The following is a 7,973-nucleotide window of genomic DNA, read 5'->3' as shown; positions in this document are numbered from 1 at the left end:
ATACATGGTGTGTGTGTGCACATGGGGGCTTTACATGTCAGTGTGTGTGATACGTGATGTGTGTGCAGAAGGACCTGTGACTATCAGGGAGGAGGAGGAGAGAAGAACGTCATTTGGCCCAGGCCTCTCATTCATGAGCCTCAAAAATTCACCAAAAAATATGGGGTACCTGGCTGACTCAGTTGGTTGGGCATCTGACTCGATTTTGGCTTGGGTCATGATCCCGGGGCCATGGGATCAAGCCCTGCGTCAGGCTCCACACTGAGCATCGAGCTTTCTTGGGATTCTCTCAATCTCTCTCTCTCTCTCTTTCTCCTCTCTCCCTATGCCCTGCGTGCACACATGCTCTCTCTCTCTCTTTCTCAAAAATACATATAAATAATTTTTTTAAAAAAAGGATGGATGGAGGGATAGAGAGATGAGTAGATGGCAGGATGGATTCAGATGGACTGATGGCAGGATGGATAGAGGGATGTATATGTGATGATGCAAATATTGCAAAATGTTTATTGTAGATTCCAGGCGGGGAGGGTATGGGTATTCACTGTACAACTCTTTCAAGCTTTCTGGACGCTCCACGTTTTAACATAATAAAATGTTAGAAAACAATGCACATGCAAAAGGGGGCTGGATGGCTAGTCCCAGAGAACCATGCACAAGATGGCAAGATTTGGATGCCCCTCACGCAGTTGTAAACTTCTGGCCCGCTGCTAGACTATGCGCAGGGCTGTGAGCTCGTATCTTTCATAATTCCTGCAGTTATCTTACGAATCTCTCAATTGCACGGCATTGGTGAGTGTGTGTGTATGTGTGTGTGTGTGTGTGCTAAAAAAAAAAGGTTAATGTGTTAAATAAAAACATGTAAAACATCACAATTGGGAGCAGCCTGCTGAGGCATTTCTTCACTCAAAAATTTTTTTAATGTTTATTTATTTACTTGTTTATTCATTTTTAAGAGAGACAGAGACAGAGCGCAAGCAGGGGAAGGGCAGAGAGAGAGGGAGACACAGGATCCCGAGCAGCCTCCCGGCTCTGAGCGGTCAGCACAGAGCCCGATGTGGGGCTCGAACCCACCAACCCTAAGATCACGACCTGAGCCAAAGTCGGACGCTTAACTGACGGAGCCACCCAAGTGCCCCCGTTTCTTCATTTTTAAACTTATGGGAATTTGCAAGAAAACAGAACTGCTTGGGCCTCTCTCGGCCTGTGAGAGTCCCTGCTGCATGAGGGTGTGTGGGTTTGTGCCCATGTGCACGAGAAGGGATGTGAGCACAACAGGGTGGCTGAGGCTGATGCCCATGTGAGAACCCGCCCGGGAGCTCAGCCTCCTCTAAGCCCCCATGAGGTCAGCACCACACCTGGGGTGAAGGGATGTCTTGGGGCTGAGGAAGGGCAGCCACTAGCCCCAGGGCAGCCTTGGGCACCAAGAACACTGTCATTTGAGGCTTGGACACGCTCAGGCCAAGCAGCGTCCTCGAGCCAGCAGTGGGAGTGTGGGTGGGGTGTCCCCCGGAAGAGATGGGGCACAGGTAGGGAGGTGTCCTGGGGCTTTGCGGCTCCTCCCCTCCCTCCCCCCATGCGTCTGTCCTGTCTAGCCATTCTTCTTCCCCAGCCCAGGGCCTGTAAGCCCAACTGTCAGCACACTCCCCCATTGTACAGATGGAGAAACTGAGGCCTGGAGAGAATAGAGCCACCGAGGCTACCCAGCAAATCAGCAGCAGAGTCAGAATGGAGATCCACCATGGGCTCTATTCTCTGTATCCACTGCCTGCCATGTCTGTGTCCCCCTTCTTCAGTCACTGCAGGAGAGGCCTCCAGGCCCAGCAGACACGGCAGGTGAGGCCCCAGAGTGCCCTCCTGCCTGTGCAGGCCACACACGGGATCCAGGAGGCCATGTGGGCACTAGAAACGTGTGCGGCTGGGAGGCAGGACCTGATGATTTCCTATGGACCCTGTCAGCGTGACCCTGGACAGCTCCCTGCCCTTCTCAGGGCCTCAGTTTCTCCATCCATAAGATGTCAACTACAGCACTGGCAGAACCCCCAGCCCCCTACAGGAGTCGCTGCCCTGGTCAAGGAGGGAAGAAGTGGGTCTCCACCCCCCCCCCCAGGGGCCCCTCACCTGCTCTCCCCCAAGAAGCCTGCCAGAGAAAGTCCCACCCAATCGCAGAACCAGTGGATAAAAGATCAGGCTTCAGCACAGAAGCAGGGGCCAAATCCGGCTGGGCCACTTAACTCACTGCGTGGTCCCTCAGCACCGAGGGCAAGGCCCTCCTGGCCTCAGTTTACTCCTCTGTAAAATGGGGATAACGATACCACCCTCCTAGGGCTATGTAAGATTAAAGGATTCATTTCCGGTGCTTGTACACGACGAACACATTAAAATTCGAGCGACAGTGGCTGTTACTACCAGTGACTGCAACGGAGAACCACGCACGAGTTCACTGTCCTCACCATGAGTTGCATGTGTTGTTCCGGACCCCAAAAACGATGCATGTGGCAGCTGTTACCCCAAATTCCTCAGCCCATCTGTCTCTGCGGCTGTTCCAGAACAGCTGGGCAAGCAGAGGTTACTTCGGGGCCAGGCCCGGGCCAAGACCCTGGGGAGGGGAAGCACAGGGCTCCCTGTAATCAGCCCAAGCGTTGGAGCAGGGTCCGTTTCATCTGGACAACCAAGCCCCCAGCAGGCCATCATTAGCTCCCCCACCCCACCCCTGCCCTGCCCCAGGCCCTGACCTGTTGCCAAAGTCCCAGGGAGAAGGCAGCAGGTATTTAGCCGGAGCCTTTCATTCCCAGGGCCCTCCTCAGGGCCACTGGGGTCAGGGAAGGGTGCCTAGTGACACAAGTGGGAGGGAAAGTCTGCCTGAAGGCAGCCCCCCCCCTCCCCCCCCACCGCTTCAGGCAGCAATCTGCCCTGCAGGAAGACAGAGACTTGCCCTTGAGAATCCTACATTGTGGGAGCTTCGGGGAGCTCAAAACCCACCTGATGTGTATATATATATATATATATATATATATATATATACACACACACAATGGAATATTGTTCAAGCTTTGCAAGGAAGGAAATGGGGACCCATGCTGTAACACGCATGTACCTAGAGCACATTATGCTAAGTGAAATCAGCCAGTCACAACAGGACAAACACCGTGTGACTTGTACGACTACCCAGAGTAGTCACATTAATAGAGACAGAACATGGAGTGGCGGGTGCCAGGGGCTGGGGGGAGAAGGGAAGGGGGAGTTATAAAAAACAAACAGAAACCCCCTGACGGGGCCCCTACCTCAGTGGGTTATGCGTCTGACCTCAGCTCAGGTCCAGATCTCACAGTTCTTGAGTTCGAGCCCCGCATCCAGCTCCCCGCTGCCAGCGCAGAGCCTCCTTCGGATCTTCTGTCTCCCTCTCTCTGCCCTTCTCCTGCTCACTCACTCTCTCTCAAAAGTAAATACACATAAAAGAAAACAAAAAAACAACAAAAAAAGACCACATGTAGTGTCTCTTCTCATTTAACCGCTGGGGAAATTGAGGCCAAGACAGGGGGGAAAGGACTTACACAGTGGGTGTTGGGAGGTGCCTCCCGGCTTTCTTCTCCTTCCCAAGGAAGCCCCATCCCACACCCTGGTTAACCCAGCTGTTACACAGCCTCCTAACTGGACTCCAAGCTTCCATCCGGTTCCTGGGTTCACCTCATTTTATTCATCTTTCTAAAAAATAACTTTCCTTCTTTCCTCTGGGTTTAGTTCCTCCCAATTATAAAGTCAGGCCTGTTCCCTGAGAGCAGGGACCTCATCTGTCCGGTTCACCCCATTTGCATCTGGCGGGGCATTGCACGGGCGGAATACGTGAATTTTAGGAAATTGGGAAAGTACAGGAACACTTGAAAAAGTGAAAAGAAACGGTTGATGGATTCCCACCCTCTCTCTGCTTTAATGTGTCTTATTCTAGGGGCGCCTGGCTGGCTCAGTCAGTGGAGAGTGCAACTCTTGACCTACACCCATGTTGGGCGTAGAGATAATTTAAAAATAAAATCTTAAAAATATATATATAAATAAATAAATAAATAAAAATATATATTATTAAATATTAATTTAATACTTAATATTTAACTGAGAGTGGCTCATCAGTGCTCATTGGCCACTCAGAAGTCACCTTCTTAGCAAGGCCCCTGGGACCACTCAGGCTAAATTAGCTCTCCAACCACCTCACTTGATTTCTATCATGACAGTATCATATCTGAAAATATCTCACTCCGTCGCCTGTTCACTAGCATTATCATCTGTCTGCTTGTTACACTGTCCCTGGGGCCGTACGAGCTAAGGGACCATAGGCACTAAAGCACACTGGTCCCCAGCACGCGGCTCCCCTCGACAGACATTTAGAGAGCGGGTGCCAGGCACAGTCCAGTGAACCCGTGAATAGAACAGACAGAAATCCCTACCCTTATAGAGCTTACACTCCAGTGGGGGGAAGGAATGAATGAAGGAACGAACATGAAAACTAATGATCGAATTCAACTACCTCCTGTTGTTGGACATTTAGGTGAGGGCTCCTTAAAACTTTTCCCTGCAGTACCTTTAATGGGCTGTCAGCAGGCAATTCCTTTAAATTCTCATATCTTATCATTAAAATGAATGCAAAGCTTGCATTCTATGCGGGGCAACCAGCTCCTCCTGTCTTGCCTGGGGCTGTTCTGGCCTTAAGCACGGAAAGCCTGTGTCCCCGGAAAAAACCTCCAGCGTTGGGCAGATTGGGACAGCTGGTCACCCTACTTCTATACCGTACTGTAGCCACGATTTTGCAGAAAACAACTTTATTGGGGGCCGCCTGGGTGGCTCAGTAGGTTGAGCATCCAACTGCAGCTCAGGTCATGTTCTCATGGTTCATGAGTTCGAGCCCCACATTGGGCTCTCTGCTGTCAGCACAGAGCCCACTTCAAATCCTCTGTCTCCCTCTCTCTCTGCTCCTCCCTCCTTCTCTCTCTCTCAAAAATAAATAAACATTAAAAAACAACAACTTTATTGAAACACATACCACGCACCATAATCGCCACCTATTTTAAAACTGTACGACTCAGTGGGTTTTCGTACATTCACAGAAGTGGGCAATCGCAACCACCATCGAATTCCAGAATGTTTCGGTGCCCCAGAAGGAACCTTCAAGCCCACGAGCAGTCGTTCCCCATTCCCTCCTGCTCCTCCCCCAGCCCCTGGCAATCGCCAAGCTACTTTCTGTCTCTGCGGATGTGCTTATTCTGGACATTCCGCATAATGGAACCGTGTGAGTGCGTGGCCTTCTGGAACTGACTTCTTTCACTTAACATCCTGTTTTCAAGGCTCATCCCTGCTGCGGCCTGTGACAGCAATTTTCCTCTCTTTTATTACCAAATAACGTTCCATTATACGGATAGAGCACACTTTATCCGCTCGCAGGCTGGTAGATCTGTAGGTTGCTTCCACTTTTGGGGAAGTTATTGTATGCACACGGACTTCTGTTTCTCTTGAGTATAGACCTACGAGTTGAGTTGCTGGGTCACACAGGAACTCTGTTTAGCAATTTGAGAACAGCCAAACTGTTTTCTGAAGTTGCTGCACCCTTTTACGTTACTGCCTTCTCCTTAGGCGGGGCCAGCAGGGGGTGAGCTCTCTAATTTCTCCACACCCTTGTCCAAACTTGTCATTGTGTGTATTTTTAATTGTGGCCCCCTTTGTGGTGTGAAGGGCCATCGTTGCTCCAATGTAAAAATTTCGATGTAGATTACTTATCATCAGATACAATTGATCTCCTTTGAATGTGCCTGATGTCAATCATGTGGCTCAGAGGACTCCAACACACTTCCCAGTACCTGGGAGGACAAGGGTACCACCAGCCTGATGTGTGTCAATGAAAGGTACTTCCTGTGCGCCTGGGTGGCTCAGCCGGTTGGTTAAGCCTCTGACTTTGGCTCAGGTCATGATCTCACGGCTGGGGGGGGTTCAAGCTGACCGCTCAGAGCCTGGAGCCTGCTTCGGATTCTGTATCTCCCTCTCTCTCTCTGCCCCTTCCCCACTCACAGTCTGTCTCTCCAACTCTTAAAAAGTAAATAAACATTTTTTTTTTTTTAAAGGTACTTCCAGGGGCACCTGGGTGGCTCAGTCGGTTAAGCGTCCGACTTCGGCTCAGGTCACGATCTCGCGGTCCGTGAGTTCGAGCCCCGAGTCGGGCTCTGTGCTGACAGCTCAGAGCCTGGAGCCTGTTTTGGATTCTGTGCCTCCCTCTCTCTGCCCCTCCCCCATTCATGCTCTGTCTCTCTCTGTCTCAAAAATAAATAAACGTTAAAAAAATTTTTAAATAAATAAATAAAAAATAAATAAAGGTACTTCCAAAGTTTTGATATTGTAAACAATACTTTTTTTTTTTTTTGAGAAAGAGCAGCAACAGGGAAGGAGCAGAGGGAGGGACAGAGAGAGAGAGAGAGAGAGAGAATCCCAAGCAGGCTTCATGATCAGAGCAGAGCCCAATGCAAGCCTCAATCCCATGACCCTGGAATCATGACCTGAGCTGAAATCAAGCTCGAATGCTCAAGTGACTGAGCTACCCAGGGGCTGGAACACTTTTTGATGATAACACAAAATTAGTGGGGTTTTTTTTTTTAGCTTATTTATTTATTTTTGAGAGACAGAGAGAGAGTGAGCGGGAAAGGGGCAAAGAGGGAGAGAGAGAGAATCCCAAGCAGGCTCTGCACTCTCAGTGCAGAGCCAGATGCTGGGCTTGAACTCACAAACCGTGAGATCATGACTTGAGCCGAAGTCAGACGCTTAACCGACTGAGCCACCCAGCGCCCCAGGAGAGAGAGAATCTTAAGCAGGCTCCACACTGGCATGGAGCCTGATGTAGTCTCACAACCTTGAGATCACGACCTGAGCCAAAATCAAGAGTTGGACACTCAGCTGACTGAGCCACGCAGGTGTCCCTGAAGTTCTTAACAAATTTTTAACAAGAGATCTTGCATTTTTATTTTTCACTGGAACCTGCCAGCTATATAGCTGGTCCCACTTGTTTGCCTTCTGCCTCTTGCACAGGGTAATTCACTCTTTTTTTTTTTTAATATTTATTTAAGTAATCTCTACACCCACATAGGGCTTGAACTCACGACCTTGAGATCAAGAGTTGCATGGTCTTCTAACTGAGCCAGGCAGATACCCCAAGATAATATACTCTTTGACCTCAGGGTCGGCTCTACTCTCTGTGCCCCCAGTGCTTGGCAAAGCCAGATGAATGAAGGCCCAAAATGTATGAATGAAATGAATGAATGGATGAAAGGGGAAGGAAGGAAGGAAGGAAGGAAGGAAGGAAGGAAGGAAGGAAAGAAGGAAAGGAAGGAGCAGGGTAGAGAGGGAGGGAGCAGAAGGGGACAGGGAGGGAAGAGAGAGGAAGGAAGGGTGGGAGAAGGGGGAAGGGAGGGAGGGAGAAATTGAGGGAGGAGGGGAGAGGGGGAGGGAAAGAGGAATGGAGGGAAGAGGAGGGCGGAAGGAAGGGAGGAAGGGGGAAGGAGGGGTTAAGGGGGAGGACTGAAGGGGGGAAGGGAGGGGGGAGGATTTGAAGGGGGACAGGGAGGGAGGAATTGAAGGAGGAGAAGGGAGGAGGGAGGGAGGAAGGGAGGGAGGGGGTTGGGGAGAAAGAGAGAGAGAGGGAGAGAGTGGAAAGAAAGGAATTAGTCTGTTGCACCTTGAAGAATAAAGTCAGGGGCATTTGCACTGCAAACAAAGTCGAAATGGTATTCCAAGCATGCTAAGGGAACAGGGTGGACGAAGGCACCCATGGGTGAAAATTCTCCAAGGGCAGCACCAGGAGGACCTGTGGTTTCAATGCCCTCAGCTGAATCCCCAGGATTTAGGGGAAGTGGGAGGATGGAGGCAATGCCTGCCCTCTGGAAGGAGCTGTCTCCCTGTCTGTGGGCAGACAGAAAGTCCTGGAATCCAGAAGAGAATGTGCC

This window comes from Panthera leo, chromosome C1 (genome assembly GCF_018350215.1).
Source record: "Panthera leo isolate Ple1 chromosome C1, P.leo_Ple1_pat1.1, whole genome shotgun sequence".
Classification (NCBI taxonomy): domain Eukaryota; kingdom Metazoa; phylum Chordata; class Mammalia; order Carnivora; family Felidae; genus Panthera; species Panthera leo.
This window is presented reverse-complemented; position numbering follows the sequence as displayed.